This window comes from Natator depressus, chromosome 6 (assembly GCF_965152275.1).
Source record: "Natator depressus isolate rNatDep1 chromosome 6, rNatDep2.hap1, whole genome shotgun sequence".
In the NCBI taxonomy this organism is placed as follows: Eukaryota; Metazoa; Chordata; order Testudines; family Cheloniidae; genus Natator; species Natator depressus.
Window position 1 is genome coordinate 43,349,195 of NC_134239.1, and position 20,341 is coordinate 43,369,535.

Genomic DNA, 20,341 nt, shown 5'->3' on the forward strand with positions numbered 1-20,341 from the left:
TGATTCATTGTGAAACTTGTTCACTACAGCATAAAACAAGATTTGAACGGTTTAGAATTTGACTGAGTAAAACAACCCACAATGTCCTCTTTTCAGGTTAAAATGCCATTCATAAACTTGTTTTGGCTATAGTTCAATGAAAAGTGTGGCTTTTATATGCATTTTTTTCAGGTACTTTGAGCTCTTCCCACTGAAAATTGTCTTGGTCTTTAAAAACAAAATTTTGCAAACACAAATGTGCACAAAAGTGCACTGGCTCATTACTTTTCTATTTGGGAAATAAACTTAGAGCTATGGAATTTGGGGGGAAATATTACTGGTCACACTGAGAATTTTGATCATTAACATGTAGATAATGAGTATTGGCATATAGGCTTACTGTACAACATGCTCACAGCACCTGTAAAAGTGTCATTATGGATAATCAGCAAATAATACCGTTTTTGTCTAAATCCATTACCAAACTGTGATAATGATAAGTGTGTGTGTGTGTGTGTGTGTTTATTTAAATGGATAGTTATCATTATCACAGTTTGGTAATGGATTTAGACAAAAACAGTATTATTTGCTGATAGCCCATTTTTATACACACACACACACACAATCATCTGCAGTAGCTTTGTAAGAAAAACCAAGCAAATTAACCAGTCTAAAGGCACTTAGTGTTAATAAAATTATTTATTATTAATTATTTTTAATTAATAATAAATTAATTAGTATTAATTAATTATTCATTAAAAAATTCAGAAACACCATTCAGTTAATAATATGCAACTAATAGAACAGCTTCTTTTCAATGCTTAGATGTTACATTCATTGGCATTGCATTGATTAATCTTTCTATCTACATTAATTATTACTATCTGTCCTTAACTCCTACAGTTCTAACAATTGTTGTTCTGTTGATAAAGGTGCCAGTTCTTCATAAACTACTGAATACAATAAAAAGGATTGTAGACACTGTTGCCTTAATAAAATGCATACTCTGTAGTAATCATTAATTACTTGTTCAGAATACAAAGCATACAAACATCACTACATGATAAATATGGCCTGCAGAAATAGTACTGTACCTTGTGCTGTAATTACATTAGTTTACACTCGGTGGATTGGAGATCAACAAGTAAAACACAGAGTAGTACAGGATGTGACTCTGATTCAACAAGTGGCACTCTTACCTCTAAGCCTGCACTGATCCAGTGCTTCAGAATGGTGCTAAAGGGCACTGTGCTGATGAAGTTGCTGTTCTTAGGATGAGATATACAATGGAATCTGTGGCCATTTTTGGTCATTAAAGATCCCATGCAATATTTTGCAAGAATATGGGAGGTTAATTTGGGTCACCAAATTCTAACAGGGTTGATTAAGGTGTGGTAGGTGTCATCAGGTGGTACGGTTGCACATTCTTTGAATTCCTTTTTCTTAGTGTGCAGGGAAATCTTCAGTTTTGGGAAGAGCTGCTTTTATCATGCAAGGTTTGCTGTGGGTAGTCAATTATTTTTGGTCAAGGTCCAGATTTCTTGGTCAAGGTATAGACAAGGTCCAGATTCCAGAGAAATGTTTTTCAGGCCGCAATAATAATAATGATAATAATAAGTAAATAACAAGATTGTGCAGTCCATTCAAAAACATCTGGCGGTCCAGATTTGGCCCACGGTCTGCCTACTGACGATCCCGGGCAGAGGCAGTGGTTCTTGGAAAGTGAGCTAAGCATGCTCTTGGCCTTGGTCCTGTTGGGATCCTGGAAGTGCTAAAGGACTGCTAAAGGACCTCCCCCAGCCTAAGGGGAGGATCCACAAAGTCCAGGATCTCCATTAATTATGGGGGACAACTAAAGATATAACAGGGACAGGACTGAGGTCACAGAGCTAAACAAAAGGAACCTGACAGGGACACCGAGCAGAGAACCCCAGACAGCACCCATTCCTCCTTGAAGGTGTCAAGGGAGCCAGCGGATGGTGCCCAGAGGAACTCCGCCCAGATGTGTGAGTGGATGGAGAATCGGAAATAGGCCCCGCAATCACAGGAAACCCTGTCAGCCAACCTCCTCTCTCTGGTCTTGTAGATGGCCATTTTGGCCAGTGCTAGGAGGACATTGACAAGGAGGTCACGTGACTTGGTGGCACCACGGGTAGGGAGTGCAAAGATAAGGAGGTGAGGGGGAAAGTGCTGCCAAAACGTAACAGGATATCTAAGAGGAGCCGGAATAGGGGCTGCAACCTGGTGCACTCCAGATACACGGGCACCAGAGTCTCCCTCACACCACAGAAGGGGCAGGTGTCCGGGACATGGGTGAACTGTGCCAACAACACGCCCATGCTCACGGTTCCTTGAAGGAGCCACCAGCTAATATCCTTGGTGGGCTTTGGGAGCAGGGTGGAATATAGGCTGGCCCACCGGGGTTCCTAACCCTCCAGAGGTGGTAGGAGGTCCTGCCACTTCATGTCTGGGCAGGACATTAGGGTGAGGATATGAAGGGTGAGGAGTATGAGCGTGTACAGATGTTTCCTTGGCACGGTCCAGAAATGAGCCGGCTGCAAGTTGTGCAGCCAGTTCAGGGTGAAGGGGTGGGATGGCCGGGTGTGCCATGGGGTAGGGGCCCAATGAAAAGGTCCAGAGGGCCTGGAGTGTAGGGTGAGCAGGGAGCCCCCTCCCACAGGACCCAGTCGAAGTAGGCCTGAGCAACGGGCGGTAAAGCGGCCCTCACGTCTTGAAGTACATGCCGGGGAGCATGAGGGCTGGAGAGCCCATGCACTGAGTGAGTGTCAGGGGATCCAGCCAGTCTCCCCGGTCATTGTCCAGGAGGCCTCTGGGACTGGTGTCTCAGCCTTGGTCCCTGGATAGACTCAATTCTCTGGGCAGAGTTGTTGTCTGGGAACAGGACATTGGTGTTGCACTGAGATTCCTTGAATGGATTCCATGCATGCTGTTTGTGACCATCTCTGTTCAAGGACTGATTATATGTGTAAAATATGTGGGCTAAATATAGACTCTGCATCACTGATTTCTTCTCCACTGGGAAGCTGATCTGCAAGGCTCTGGACATCTGCTATTGCTTGGCAGAGGAGCAACATTGGGTGTCAGAACAGGATACTGGTGTAAGAAAAAGGGGCACCAATATTCTTCACTTCTTACCCTAAACTGGTATTGCAGTGTTGCTGTCAGGGCTCATTCCCCACTCTGGCACTTTGAGTGAAGAAAGTGGGGGCCCACAAGGATTCTAAAAATTAATACTGGCCACTTCAGGCTTCTATTGAACTCCCAAGGTTACAGCTTTTCTCTGACCTTGGGTGAGTAGATGCTGCCACAACCCAAGTGCAAAACCCCTTTGAGGGCCCAGGAAGGTGCACTTGGGAATTCCTTTCTGTGGGGTACCCTCAAGCCCTTTCACACATACCCCCTCCGGGGAAGAGCTGAGAAAGAAAACAAGGGAAATCAGCTGTTGCCACCAGCTAATTAAACAACATGTGCACAAACGTCTTAGGACTTAGAAATCCAATCCTGTTCTTAAAAAAGGTAAATTTTATTAAAAACAAAAAGAAAAAAAATCTGGAAATTCAGGCTATTGCTAGATTAAAAAAAAACCCCACACACAAGGATTAAGCATCAAGATTAATGTTCTTGAGGTCCAGTTTAAAGGTTACAAGCAAAACAAAAGCATTTGGGGTTAGCACAGAGGAGTCCACAAGCCATAAAGAAATAAAAAGAGATAAACCTGATGGTATCTTCCTAGACATTTCCTGATCTACTTACATATCTGGGATTTCAGATGAATAGTTTCTAGGTATGATACCAATGATTTTTCATATCTGGCCCCAAGTTTCTTACAACATAGTTTCTTTGTGGCTGCTTCTCCCCGAGAACAATAACAGACAGACGAAAAGGGAATCTTGTTTCAATTTTAAAAAGTTCTAGCCTTCCCATTGGCTGTTTTGGCTAGGTGCCCACTCAATTCCTTTTACCTATGCATCACAGTGAAACTTTTATAGGTAAAGCAAGTAGAGAACAGCTACTAAGAGGGATTTTATAGCTAACTATCTGGCTGGGTCCATAAATGGGAGTTACCCTCCCCCCCCCCACTTCATTTATCACAGGTGCTCTGCACTGTTCACCCCAAAGGCGGGTGCATTTCAGTACGGGATGAAGCGATCCTTGTTAATAGCTTGTAGTTCACTTCTTTGAGATGATAAAGTGCTTTGGGATCTGCTTTGGGAATACAAGGTATTATGTAAGATAGAAACATAAACCCACAGAAATGTTCTCCATATCCACATTGGAAGTGCTTCTATGCATAGCTTTAGCTTTTCCCAACAGCAATATATATATATCTTATTTGTAACTTAAACAGTGTTACTGTTGTTACCCCCATCTTTTCATCCAGCTAGAGTCAATGGCTGAAGCACCACATCAGGTTAAGAGCTTTCCAGGGTCATTTCAAAGCACAAAATCATTAGAGGGAGCTGGTAACCATCCCTATATTTAGGCTGCCTAACCCTTCCATTACCAAAGATTCTTGTACTTTTTGTGAAATGCTTTATTTATTTATTTATTTTGCAGATGCCTCTACAATTTGGTAGGGGGAAAGCCCTCAGGAGAGGGAAGTGCCCTTCCCTGCCCCATGAAATGCTTCTACCCAGGTTTAGATGAGGTATAAACTGCTTTTTTTAAAAGATCACCGTTTTTCTTCACTGACTTGAGTTGTGCCTGCCCAAATAACTAAACAAATGAGCATTCTCGGGACAGGGCCCTGCCACCACCAACGCACACTCTGCACTGGGTACACTTGGGACCTGCTTGTGTAGCTGTAGCATGGGGTGGGAGGAAGATGAGTTGGACCAGTCTATCCTTCTCAATCCATACCCCTTCACCTCAAGATATTGCCCTCGCCTACCATCCTCCATCTCTGGGAGTACCTACATGGGGCAGTAGCTCCCTCAGGGGGTGGGGAAGATGTGGAAAGTCAGGTTGGGCTCCTCCTGACCATCCCCTGGACCAAACACAGGGTACAAGCAATCCCACTCTGAAAGAGCATCTTCCCTTGCTGCCAGCTAATTAAGCTAGTTCTGTAGCTCCAACAGTGGTCTCTACTGTCATACGGAAGGTTTAAACCATTATGATGACTCACGATGGGAATGGGGTAGGGAATGTTACAAGTATATAGAAAAACTTGGTTTTGCCATTTTTATTTTTTAAAAAACCTGGACGACTACATTTAAAATCTACATTAGAAAAAAAATTTGGTTGCAAAGCCAAGTACTTGAAAATCAGATGTCAGATTTATGGTTGCCTGAGTAATCTTAATTCTGCGCTTTTGGTTGCATGTATTATGAGACAGTCTTTAGTCCCATGATCATATATTATTTTTCAACAGGTCCTCTTCCCCATTTGTCCTAGCTCAGTTCTCAATTTTGTGGTCTGAATTATGTATTAACATGCAACCCAAGTGGAGTCAATGACAAGTGAATATGGCTCTTGTAGTTCTGACATCTGGATTTATTAATCTGATTCTCCATCAAAGGTTTAAAATAATTTTGCCACTGTTTGGAATAAACAATCAGTTCAGCTCTGTAAAGTACACACAGTATAGTGCATAGTTGATAAATAAATATCCTACAGTATCTGCTAAATTTAGTTTTGGTAATTTATATTCAAAGTATTAAAGGATTACTTTATCTGAAGCAAAAATAAAAGCATGGAGGGTCCATACCTAATCCACCCTCTCAGGAACTGATCCTATGCCTACTGAAGTCAATAAAAGCTTTTCCATTGATTTCAGTGGGCGTTGGATTGGGTCCTTAGTGTCTTTCTGACTTTGCTCCTGGTTGATGACTTTTTAAGTGTTTAAGAAGGTATAAGTTTAAGACTTGCAGTGATGCTGAGCTAGAAGAAATAAGTAGTTTCACAGTTCAAATATATGATGTAAATAATCAAATAAAAGCTCAAAACAAATTCTATTACCAGGCTTCGGTTATTACCAGCAGCAAGCTTTAATAGTAGCAAATGTTTCTTTTATTCATTGTCTCAATTTAAATTGCTTTATCTTCCCTGGAGAACCTGGACTTCAGAAGGATCATATTTTATCAAGATTTTTATTGTGAGTCTGTGAAAAGCAGAACTCCCAGCTGGACTCTTGTTCCCCCTCAACATCTTCGTCTCTTCAGTTGGATTTGATCTAACTCTCATGAGCTCAGTCTTGCGTCATTCAGAAAAATCATTCAAATAGCTTCAACCTCAAAGTGGTTCATTGAGAAATCTTTTTTTCCCCGTTCCCCTTTGCACAGAGAATGAGCTCTCTTCTGATTAGCATAGTATCCAGCCGGCTGCCCTTTTTTTTCTTTTTTTAAGAATTTCATGATCAAGGACTTTTTTTTCGTTTTACCTGTAACAGACAGCTTTTAGCATAGCAGCTGGAAATATTTTCTAAAAATCAGCAGCAACTAAAAGTTTGGAGTCATAAAAATAGAATGTCATTTGGGAAAAAAGAAAGAAACAAAACCCTTCACTGTATAGAATGCCTTGAATAGTGCTATACAGAACCAATTCAAGATTCTAAAATATTAAGAAATCCGTATCATCCAACTCCAAAATACAATAGCTCATATTGATAAGTCTCCAAATGGAAATATTGGAGTCACTGAATTTTCTTATTATTTTCTTATCATCATTTGGTATTAAAATCATTTAAAAATCTCAGGGTACATATTCACAGCTGAGTTCCTGAATTCCCTCAGGATGTTTAGTTACCTACAGTATTTCATACGCTTCCTCTTATTGTTCATTAAAGCCCAGCTATTCGGCGTAACCCAAGGGAACAGATACCTACCGTTTTAAGCCATTGCTTTCTTACTGCAGTGTAACGTTTGTGTTATTTTTTCCCCTCTAAGTCAGAATTCTCATGCACACTGGCCCATAGGCACCAGAGCAATACTAATAAGAATAGCTAGCCAATCACACTGGCTAATCCTATCCCAGAGAACAGGATTTACATTTTTTAGTGCACAGATTTTAAAACTCTTCATATCTGCAGGATCTGATGAACATGTAATGGCTGTTTTCTGGCTCATTTTGTAACTCTGAATTCTACAAGATGGCACCTTCCAAAGATTTGCCATTTACAACTCTGATTCTGACTTTGGAAAAAGTAGGGCCTGAGATAGTAAGCACCTAACACCTGAATCCTCCAAGGATCATGCTCACATTGTGCTAGTAGAGAGGCTATGGTGCAGTAATAGTTGGTAAATATTGACTTTTTAAATAGTGACAACTGTATCTGACCGAATCGTGCTCATGCATCTATCAATAGCATTCACTATATTGAGGGGAGCATATAAGACAAACATCAGTAATTTGTGAAGTGTTAGATACAGGGACAATTGAGCATTTAATTCCAAGATGGCAAGTCTCTCTCCTGCACAATATTTAAGCCAGAGCTTCCCTTTCTACTTAAGAGGCCAAAGCACTGGAACTGGCCATCTTGTACCTATCAATAAATAAGAAATAGAAAAGGTTTTATTGTAATTTTTTTTAATAAAATGTTTCCTTTGCATTCAGAGCTTACAAAGCTTTCAGCCTGATAAACCTATTAATATCCTTCATGTATTCACCAACTGGGTACGGCACCAGTAATAGGGCACGCTTTCACACACTGCCCGGTCAACATTCATCAGGCCAGATTGGAGAAACCTCCTCTGGAGCCCATAAGCCTTTCAGTCTTTAACCTCTCTGACAGGATTGTGATGGTGACATTGGGGACTGGACTGAGACTCCACCAGCCCATTTATTGGCTGAGTGCTACTGCATGCCATGCCAATTCCCTGTTCCACGAGCATCAAGGGTTGTTACCACAGATGACAGATGGACTAGGATTTGGCCCTAAATAGTGAATTTTGCATATTGGACATTTGCAGAGTCTCAACAGTTCTCAGATTTACAGCTAAATTACCAAAGTGACCAAGAAAATCCTACTAAAATGTTCAGAGGCCTGCTTTTCTGATCACTTCAAAGCTGCCTTAAGTTTTCCTTTTCATTATAATCCAAACTGCTATGATTTTATTTCATTTTACAGCTATTTAATTGTGTAAACTGACATTTTTGCACTCGGACCTGTCTTCTGACAACACTGGACCAAACTTTGGTCCCACTAAATCATAGAATATCAGGGTTGAAAGGGACCTCAGGAGGTCATCTAGCCCAACCCCTGCTCAAAGCAGGACCAATCTCCAATTTTTGCCCCAGATCCCTAAATGGCCCCCTCAAGGATTGAACTCACAACCCTGGGTTTAGCAGGCCAATGCTCAAACCACTGAGCTATCCCTCCCTCTGTGAAGTCAGTGGCAAAACTCCCACTGACTTCTATGGGATCAGGATTTGCATTTTCCTCACATTAACATATCAGAAGATCACTGTCTCAGGAATCCCAAAAGATAGACAAAAATCTACAGCAGACAGCTTGGGGACAGGTCTTAATCATCTGCGGTTCAACAGCCCCACCACCTCTCTCAAACAAGCAAGACATATTCTGCTCTATCAACATATATATTAGAAAAAATCTGCTTGTACAGCTGTTATCCCAGCTTTTATTTGTCCGTTGTGGACAAAATAGAAGGGAACGTTAAAACTCTGAAGGATGATGGTAAGACTGAGTGCTTGATTCCCTCTTTATTTAGATATTCTCCCCATTCACATTCATCCCAACCCACCACCTGGTTCCGTCACCAGTGAAAACCTGGTAAAAATCTTTCCTTTAAAACACTCACTCTTCCCCAAATCCCGGCTCGCTTTTTTAACTTTTATCCTGGCATTGTCACAATCAATGTATTACATTTAAGCAGCAGCCATAGAGGATCTGCAAAAAGGTCACCTGTTAGGGCTATAAAAGACCCATAATAAATATGGAAACCAAACTAACACAGATTGACTGTGCCCTTTCAAAGGCAATGAAAGTGGACAGAAACTTGTGAAGGATTACTGTTGTGAAAATCATTTACCTCTCATTTAACAGTTGGTTGGAGAGGCAATGGGCGACATTCATGTATGATGATATGTAATATGACATTAGACCTCCTCGTGCTAATTGAGTCAACTTTTCACATTAATAGAGTGAGTCTAAGTAGGTTGAAGGAAGTCTGAGTGTAAAAAGGTCTAACTTCTCAATACACGTCACTTCTCAATATAGCCCACTACACTGACAGTGGAGTATAAAGATGCTGTTAACACCATTTTGATATCACCTCAAATGACACCTTTTTCCTAAGGTAAAAAATGCTTTCACCTATATGAGGATACACTAAACTCTAATGTATGGATTGTCCTGTTTAACAGTGCTTAGTAATGAGTATCCACTCGGACACTCGCATCATTCTTCATACTTGTTCTTGCATCTGAAGTCTTGCTTAATATTTAGGGTGATACATAAAAAGGGATTCTCATTTGTGCCAGACAGTTATTCATCTCCCCATCATTCAGTGATTGAATGTAATTGGCTCTCTCTCCCACCATTGGAATCCACCTCATATGGCAGTCAGACCATTTAATGTGTTTGTTAAATAGCTTCTTATACGTTAAACAAATGATAAATAAATAGTGTGGGGTTGTTTCTTTTTTTATTTAATATTGGGGTTCCCATACTGAAAAGAAAGGAGCTCTTTCTTTTTCACTTTAAAAAAAAAAAAACAACTATACATCCAGCACGAGCCTCCCCTGTGCCCTTGCAGAAAATCTCATTGCTGTTGATGCAAGAATCTTCTCCTCTGCAGTTCTTGTGATTGGAAGAGCTTTCTTGAGTCTGAGAGCTTCACTGACTCTCTTCACAGCCAATTACAGCTGTAAACATTCCCTCCCCGCTTGTCTTTTACCTCTTAATTTCTTTTGTCTGCTATTATTTAACTCTCTAAGGAGTTAGTTTGGAATACAGTTTCTATGAAAGATGTTATACAAAATAAAGTTGTGTTGCATTGTATTCAGCAGAAAAGATCAATGGGCTACAAAAGCTTTTGTATGGTTACAGAACTCCTTCTTCATACACTGAGGGTTTCACTGGGAAATTAACCATGCTGGAGAAATCTGATCTGAGTCTTCTATTTGTTACCTACTGGAGAATCACAAAGAAGAATTTTATGCTAATCTTTGTAATTCAGGCCAGCTAAAAATAGGCCCTTTACAAACAATGAATCATCCTGACTTCATTGTGGCAAAACTGAATCCACTTTAAAATTTGGAGTCACAGTTCTCCTGCACCCCATAACTGGGGAGCTGACACAATTCATCAAATTATTTCTCTCCTCTTATTTCAGGTATTCATAGTGCATCTTTTGATTCAACTAAAAAACTCCCCACAACACAATACTCAATGAAGGGGAGAAACTAAGGAAGCAATAATTCCAAAAGAGACCTAGGAGTTATAGAGTACAGCAGATTAGACATGTTTTCCAAATGATATAGCAGTAGAAAAAAACCAATGTAATTTTTATCTAAATAAGAAAATGAATCATATGGAGCAGGAAGGCCACAGACCCTCTCTTATACTGCTCTGCTGTGAACACACCTGGACTAGTGTGTATAGAATCAGAAATATCAGTTGTTGCTGAACCCAATCTGCCTATCTGTACTGCTAATTAGTGTCCACAATAATGCTCAGCTCTATCAAATGAGCTCCATACAATAGCTCCTTATAATCATGAATCATTCATCAGGAGTAAGTGATTGCCTTCAAAACACCCATCTCTAGGATTACATGGGACTGTGGGGCTTAAAGTGTTGAGAAGCTAATCTTACATGTCTCTCTAATTCACTTTACTCAAAGCAGCCTTCACCAAGAAGAAGGAGAGAGCGTTTGGTCATTTTGGAAAACTCTTGCATATATGTATTAAATAACTCTCTATTTTGCATATAAATTGAATTTCTTCACAGGGTTATTAAAATCCAACTGTGGTCTGCCCTCCAAGTCCTAGAACGTAAAGACAATGTTCTAAATATTATTGGGAAAGTTGCGAAAAGAGTCAGATTGACATGTTTTAATATCCTAAATAGAGACTAATTAATTGTATATTTTATAATAACCATTATAATCAGGCTTTGTGGACTGCGGTGTTGTTCCACTGATTTTTCTAGGCACCTAAAAGTTAGGGACCACGATGCTCAGCATCTCAACACCTAAGTGTATCTACACCAAGATGATTAAGTCAGTTCTCTTGAACAGGGGGTGGAACAACTGTAAGAATGGGGCAACTGTTAATTTCACAAAGGTGCAGAGATAAGGGGAATGAAGATTTTGACTGATCAGAACAATAAAAAGGAGCTGCACAAGAGAAGAGATTATTATCTGGACTCTTAAATGTTTCATGGTTGAATTTCAATGACATTTCCTTGTTACACTGTATTTTATATTCTTTCATTGAAATGTATGCAAGTGATTATTATTTACATTAGTTAGTGGTAAACTGTGTTGAAGAGTGGACGGAAGCTTCCTCCCTTATAGATACTTACATTATTGTTTGGTTGTGAATGCTTTACTCATTACATAGTTTTTTCTAAAGACTTCTTTCACACTTGCAATGCAATGGTCGGGATGCTACACTCAAACGGACAGAAGAATGTTACATAATCTGCCATTGATTTTTTTTTCCTTTTCATGAGAACTTCAGAACAATTTAGGCCAGAACTGCCAAACTTGGGGGCTGACAGTTAAGTATTTGAATCCATATTTAGACACTTAAATAAGTGGCCTGATTTTCAGAGGTGCTGAGCACCTGCAGCTGCTACTGAACTCAATGGAACAACAATGGTCCCTTCTAGAAATCAGGTTTCTTAGGTCACCAATCTATGTCAAAATATTGGCCTAAGTAACTGTAAACATTCCAGGCCAAACTCTGCCCGCATTCCTCCCTGTGGAAGTCACTAAATTCAGCGGTTAGTGCAGGATACTAGTTAGGAGACTGATTCCAAGAGAAATGACAATGCTTGTCATTGGTGAAAGACCTGAAGAAAGAGGTGCGTTTTGCAGTGAGCTCGGTGGATTCCAGGCATGAGAGAATTTCTGTCAGTTGAGAACACCCTACCCCCAATCTCATATGAGCTCCTTTCCAGGATGTGCAGCAACAGGGGTCCTGACATGTGTAGGTGCCATGATGCGTATAAAAGGCCTGACCCAAAGCCCAGTAAAATCAATGGCAAGGCCATTGTGAAAGACTATCTCTGAGCGAACAGGAGTATTAAACAAATCAGAATTTTATAGTGTGTAATCAGCACCATCAATTTCACCTGGGAATGAACTGGCAGCCAGGAAAGACAGCGGAGCACTGGTGTAATGTGTGACTATTTACCTGCCATGCTTACATCGGTCTGATTTTTAATATATGGCTACAAGGAAAGAGAGCATGTTTTTGCTCTGTAAATTTGCTTATGCTTATGGGTGCTCAGTAGTTCAGGTTTTGGATAAATTGGAGCAGGCATATTTGCCACTGGATACAGTCATAATGCAAATGAAGGACACAGCAGCAGCAAAGTCCATCTGCTTCTTACAATACCTTTTAGTGGAGTGGAAGCTCATGTGTGGAACTGAGTTATTTATATAGTCTTTTAGGTTTTTGAATCTTCTGTAGGGAAGCAAGCATAGAACTCAATTATTGCTTAGTAGCTTCAGATTCCCTTCCAGGAAGTACCGCACTTGTGGTTCTGTAGGAACATTCCCAGTAACTGTTTCTGTAAGGAGGCATGTTTCCAGGAAAGATGTCCTAAAATATGGATATTAATACTGATACTGTAATTCACTATCAATATCACAGACCACAATGGATAGAAAGAGACAGAATTTGACTACAGAGAGATCCTGAAAATTCAGTAAAAAGAAAAGGAGGACTTGTGGCACCTTAGAGACTAACAAATTTATTTGAGCATAAGCTTTCGTGAGCTACAGCTGAATGCATCCGATGAAGTGAGCTGTAGCTCACGAAAGCTTATGCTCAAATAAATTTGCTAGTCTCTAAGGTGCCACAAGTACTCCTTTTCTTTTTGTGAATACAGACTAACACGGCTGCTACTCTGAAACGTGAAAATTCAGTGTCTTCTGATCAATAAAAATCAAAGGAAAGACAGGAGAGAGCACAATGGAGTCAGACCCACAAAAATGCTGTTAAGAGGTATTCAACATGTACTGTGTTTAAAAATAAGACATTGCCAAGGCAGCAGAGATACAACCAAAATTCCGTATTTAATCCCAGACATGAATACAGTATTGTGGCAGAGCTCCGGCTTTTCCTCAGGGGGTCCTGTGCTTCTAGGCGGTTAGGGCTTGCCTCAGAGGTTTGCTGTGACCTCAGTGTAGCCTCTCTCCCCTCCCAGAGGCAAGGGTTACAGCTTCCTGATCCACCTTCATCATCGGCCAGTCAATGGATTTGGTGTAAGAATCCTCTTTAGTCCCTGTCTTCCTACTCAGGGACCATTTTTTGTAGAGGTGTGGGGAGGATTGGGGGGAACTTGGTCCCACCCTCTTCTCTGAGTTCCAGCCCAGGGACCCTAATGGCACCAGCAACAGGTAGTTTTCCTATACTACCAGAGCTATAGACCTTCCCCAGGCTACTTCCCCAAACGGCCCCTCCTAGCACCCTCCTTGGTACCTGACCACGCTTGTTCTTCCAGGTCTTTTACTGCGCACCTTCTTTCTCCCAGTCTTCCCACAACTCACCTTCTTACTCCTCCCAGCTCCTACTAGCCAGCCTCTCTGAAGGGGCTTCCTTTTAAACTAGTCTCAGCCAGTTCTAACTGGGCTTCAGGTGATCTGATTAGCCTGTTTCCCTTGATTGCTTCTAATCAGTTCTTAATTGGTTCCAGGTGTCTTATGGAGTCTGTGTTCATTAAATTTTTGACTCAACTCCTTGGGGGAGAATGGTATGTCTCCTGCTCTCTTTTACCCGCATTCTGCCATATATTTCATGTTATAGCAGTCTCAGATGATGACCCAGCACATGTTGTTCATTTTAAGAATACTTTCACTGCAGATTTGACAAAACGCAAAGAAGGTACCAATGTGAGATTTCTAAAGATAGCTAAAGCACTTGATCCAAAGTTTAAGAATCTAAAGTGCCTTCCAAAATCTGAGAGGGATGAGGCGGGGAGCATGCTTTCAGAAGTCTTAAAAGAGCAACACTCCGATGAAGAAACTACAGAACCTGAACCACCAAAAAAGAAAATCAACCTTCTGCTGGTGGCATCTGACTCAGATGATGAAAATGAACATGCGTCAGTCCGCACTGCTTTGGATTGTTATCGAGCAGAACCCATCATCAGCATGGATGCATGTCCTCTGGAATGGTGGTTGAAGCATGAAGGGACATATGAATCTTTAGCACATCTGGCATGTAAATATCTTGCGATGACAGCTATAACGATGCCATGTGAACACCTATTCTCACTTCCAGGTGACATTGTAAACAAGAAGTGGGCAGCATTATCTCCTGAAAATGTGAACAAACTTGTTTGTCTTAGCAATTGGCTGAACAAGAAGTAAGACAGAGTGGACTTGTAAGCTCTGAAGTTTTACGTTGTTTTATTTTTGAATGCAGGGTTTTTTTGTACATAATTCTACATTTTTGAGTTTACCTTTCATAGAATCATAGAATCATAGAATATCAGGGTTGGAAGGGACCTCAGGAGGTCATCTAGTCCAACCCCCTGCTCAAAGCAGGACCGATCCCCAATTAAATCATCCCAGCCAGGGCTTTGTCAAGCCTGACCTTAAAAACTTCTAAGGAAGGCGATTCCACCACCTCCCTAGGTAACGCATTCCAGTGTTTCACCACCCTCCTAGTGAAAAAGTTTTTCCTAATATCCAACTAAACCTCCCCCACTGCAACTTGAGACCATTACTCCTTGTCCTGTCATCCGCTACCACTGAGAATAGTCTAGATCCATCCTCTTTGGAACCACCTTTCAGGTAGTTGAAAGCAGCTATCAAATCCCCCCTCATTCTTCTCTTCTGTAGACTAAACAATCCCAGTTCCCTCAGCCTCTCCTCATAAGTCATGTGTTCCAGTCCCCTAATCATTTTTGTTGCCCTTCGCTGGACTCTCTCCAATTTCTCCACATCCTTCTTGTAGTGTGGGGCCCAAAACTGGACACATTACTCCAGATGAGGCCTCACCAATGTCAAATAGAGGGGAATGATCACGTCCCTCGATCTGCTCGCTATGCCCCTACTTATACATCCCAAAATGCCATTGGCCTTCTTGGCAACAAGGGCACACTGCTGACTCATATCCAGCTTCTCGTCCACTGTCACCCCTGGGTCCTTTTCTGCAGAACTGCTGCCGAGCCATTCAGTCCCTAGTCTGTAGCGGTGCATGGGATTCTTCACTCTGCACTTGTCCTTGTTGAACCTCATCAGATTTCTTTTGACCCAATCCTCCAATTTGTCTAGGTCCCTCTGTATCCTATCCCTACCCTCCAGCATATCTACCACGCCTCCCAGTTTAGTGTCGTCTGCAAATTTGCTGAGGGTGCAATCCACACCATCCTCCAGATCATTTATGAAGATATTGAACAAAACCGGCCCCAGGACCGAACCTTGGGGCACTCCGCTTGATACTGGCTGCCAACTAGACATGGAGCCATTGATCACTACCCGTTGAGCCCGACAATCTAGCCAACTTTCTACCCACCTTATAGTGCCTTCATCCAGCCCATACTTCTTTAACTTGCTGACAAGAATACTGTGGGAGACAGTGTCAAAAGCTTTGCTAAAGTAAGGAACAACATGTCCACTGCTTTCCCTTCATCCACAGAACCAGTTATCTCGTCATAGAAGGCAATTAGATTAGTCAGGCATGACTTGCCCTTGGTGAATCCATGCTGACTGTTCCTGATCACTTTCCTCTCATCTAAGTGCTTGAGAATTGATTCCTTGAGGACCTGCTCCATGATTTTTCTGGGGACTGAGGTGAGGCTGACTGGCCTGTCATGGTAAAGCGATTGCACTACAGTACTTGTATGAGATGAATTGAAAAATACTATTTCTTTTATTTTTTACAACACAAATATTTGTAATAAAAATAAATATAAAGTGAGCACTGTACACTTTGTATTTTGTGTTGTAATTGAAATCAATATATTTGAATATGTAGAAAACATCCAAAATATTTAAATAAATGGTATTCTATTATTGTTTAATGGTGCGATTAATCAAGCGATTACAATCACAATCGCTTGACAGCCCTAAAATTTGTCCTTTGTCTTCTCCCACTTTCAATGCAATACCTTCTTCCAACCTTCCTCTTTTACTTGCAATAGTTTTCCAGTTAAGCACCACCTCTCACCTCTTCTACTAATAATTACCAGATAGCCACCGAAAATTATTGTAGTTAAATACCAAAGCTTGGTGCCAGTTTTTGGATGAAATCTGAACTGACATCCCAGTAGGTGAACATATACAAAATACTGCAAAAGCTTTTAATGAACATCCATAGTCTGGCCAAGAGCAACCCCTTGAAAGGATCCCTAAAGCTGCTCACTAAATCTAGAAACAATCTGTTCGGAAACCTATTCACAGAAGCCATTCCTGGGTCAAGGAGTGCACATGAATACACACCCGCCACACACTTTGATGCCAATCTGTGGCTCCAGCTATAGAAGGCTGTCAGATAGAACTCTCCATAATATTTCAGTAGGGTCTGAATACGGGCAGCCAGATTCTGTCAGATGATCCTGCTGCTGGCTATGGATTTCTGATGTTCATCTGAGCTCAACATTAGCCAAAATGTGTTCTTTGATATTTAGGATGGCAATTTAGGAATAGCAAAATGGCACAACATGCTTTCCCTTTTCTGATGTTCTTCAATCATCATTTCCAGGGCCCAAAATATTAAACCCTGTACTTTTCTCTTTCTGCAACACAATATGTACATTATACAGTTTCCTCTTTTCGTTGTGTAAGCATGCTCTTGTTCCAGGAAGGTCTTTCTTTTTGGATTTTGCTAGTGGCCTTACAGGTCTATGTTCTTTGGAGCAAGCAATTCAACTTTATTTCTCACACTCTCAGAATGTGTTGGTCAAGAGTGAGGTTTTAACATTTCAAAACCTGTTTGTTTTTTTAATTATTACTCATTGGCAAAATGAACAGTATTTTCTCAGAGTCCTTTTGGCGAATCCTGTCTTGTTTCTTTCTTTGATCCCTATCTCTGACCAATATCTGGACAAAATGAGACTATTTTCATAGAATCATAGAAATGTAGGCCCCTGCACTGAGGCAAGACCAAGTAAACCCAGCTCATCCCTGACAAGCATTTGTCCAAACTCTTCTTTAAAACCTCCAGTGACAGGGATTCTATAACCTTCCTTGGAAGCCTATTCCAGAGTGTAACTACCCTTATAGTTGAAAAGTTTTTCCCAATATCTAACCTAAATCTCCCTGTGATGGGTTCAGTCACAGAGACTTCCTTGGGACTGTCACCTGGTGTGCTGAAATTACCTCTGAGCCCATTTTCCCTGCCAGTTTAGGACTTCCAGAACCCTGTCTTGTTGAGCCAGACATGCTAGCCTGCTGCGACACAGACCCAGGATCTGGTCCATGCCCCCAAAGCTGCAAACTTAACTGAAAACAGCTCAGCAGGTTACCTGTCTCCAGCACCCAGACACCTAGTTCCCAATGGGATCCAAACCCCAAATAAATCAGTTTTACTCTGTATAAAGCATATACAGGGTAAATTCATAAATTGTCTGCCCTCTAGAACACTGATAGAAAGATATGCACAGCTGTTTGCTCCCCCAGGTATTAATCACTTACTCTGGGTTTATTAATAAACAAAAGTGATTTTATTAAGCATAAAAAGTAGGATTTAAGTGGTTTCAAGTAATAACAGACAGAACAAAGTAAGGCACCCAGCAAAATAAGCAAAAACACACAAGTCTAACCCTGATACATTAAGAAACCGATTACAGGTAATATCTCACCCTCAGACATGTTCCAATAAGCTTCTTTCACAGACTAGACTCCTTCCTCGTCTGGGCCAAATCCTTTCCCCTGGTACAGTCCTTGTTAGTTCCAGCAGACATGTCACGTGGTAAGCAGGAATTTTTCTCTTGACTGGCAGCCCCTTTTGTCCTGCTCCATCCCCTTTTATAACTTTGGCCCAAGGCGGGAATCTTTTGTCTGTGCTTGTCCCCACCCCCGCCTCATCAATGGAAAAGTACAAGGATTAAGATGGATTCCAGTATCATGTGACATGGTCACATGTCACTGTAAGACCCCTAATCTTCATTCTTCCTGGGTTGGCCCACATGTACAGAGGAAGGCTTGCAGGTTAATAAGTCCATTTACAACTGACTTAATATGTTTACAGCATATTAAACTTAATATGCTTACAGCAGTGATACAAGTTTATATCTTATTCTCCTAACTCCAGATATAGAAACAAATAGGATGAACACACTTAGTAGATTACAAGCTTTCTAATGGCACCATACAAGGGGTATTTAGCATAAAGCATGTTCCAGTTATGTCATATTAAAAAGCATATTTCTCTAGCGCATACGGAGTGCAACGTCACACTCCCTTGCTCAAGTGCAGCACACATTGACCACAGTATGGGCTGAGGCTCACCTATGTCAAGTAGAGCAGGACAATTACCTCCCTTGTTTTACATATAACACGACTGTTAATGCAGCCCAGAATAATAGCCTTTTTCACAACTGCATCACATCGTTGACTCATTCAATCTGTGATCCACTATCATCACCAGGTCCTTTTCAGCAGTACTACCCCCTAGTCAGTTATTCCCCATTTTATAGTTGTGCATTTAATTTTTCCATCCTAAATGAAGTACTTTGTACTTCTTTATTAAATTTCATCTTGTTGAATTCAGACCAATTCTCCAGGTTGCCAAGGTCCTTTTGAATTCTAATCCTGTTCTGCAAAGTTATTGGAAGCCGTCCCAGCATGGTGTCATCTGCAAATTTTATAAACATATTCTCCACTCCATTATTCAAGACATTAATGAAAACATTGAATATTACCAGACCCAGGACTGACCCCTGTCAGACCTCACTTGATAAGCCCTCCCAGTTTGACAGTGAATCATTGATAAATAGTATTTGAATACAGTCGTTCAAATAGTTGTGCACCCACCTCATAATATTTTTTTCTAGACCATATTTCCCTAGTTAGCAAGGGTGGGATTTTTTTTGTCTCATACTACTGCTGCCACAATATTACCTATACACTTAGAGGGTAGGACAAACTGGACTGATTAAACAAATAAACTTATTTCTTTGTGCAATTTCCCATAGTGTAATGAGCTACATTGTACAGTAAGCAATTTTCCTGCCATCCCATGTGACAGGACTAGAAGAAGAAATATCCTGTACCTAGGTCCCCTAACAAGGTTATTCATACTAGTGATATCTATGAACATGCTCCCTTAGGAAATTTTAAAAATTGATCCAACTTGATACCTTTTGGTAAATCACTACTAATGCCTTCAAATTAAATTCAATTAAATTTTAAAAAGCTTTGCTGGCGTGTTGTCTGCCCAAAGAGGAAATAGTTAATTTTTAAAAATTATTTTGCTATACCCTCTGTTTTTGAATTACTTAATCAATTCTAAATAGAAAAAATGCATATGGTAGAAAACAAAGAAAGAGGAGAAATTAGTACTCCCTTGTTCCATGCCTATCCCCCACTCTTAATAATTCTCCTCAGTCTCAGCACATCACTTTGCATTATCTGAGCAGGACAAGTGTTCTTTAATTGATAGAACAATATCTGTTCCTTTCCCCCTTAGCAATAGATTGCACAATAATGCTGAAAAGGAGAATTTACTTGGGGAAAATGTTAGGTAATATAGCTTACATGAACATTGTGTTTTCATACCTTATGCAATTGATGCGCAGGCAAAACTCTCATGGAATGCAATGGAAGTTTTGCCTAAGTAAAGGGCCCTATATAAAAAATTTGAGTATTTATTTGTCAAGGGAAAGTAGCAAGCTATATTCCTTATCACTTTCAGGCTTAAAAGTGTTTTTATATTATGTACAAAACGGATAGAATCCCCAACGAAAAATTTTCAAAAAATATTCCTGTGAAAGGTTCTACATTTCACAATACACCTGCATTGTCAAACAATCACATAAACTCTGATCCTGCACTCCCATTCAAATAAAAAGTGTCCAATGAGTTTGCCAGCACATGGACTGCACACCATATAGCACTTACTCTTCGGTTGATGGGCTTTGCTGGATCAAGGCCTTAATACCTACAATTCTCACCATGTAAGTGTTCCGTATCAGCACTGTTGTGCCATTCCCATATATGCCTTTCATTTCCCCCATACTCTTGGTCTTTCACTTATAAACA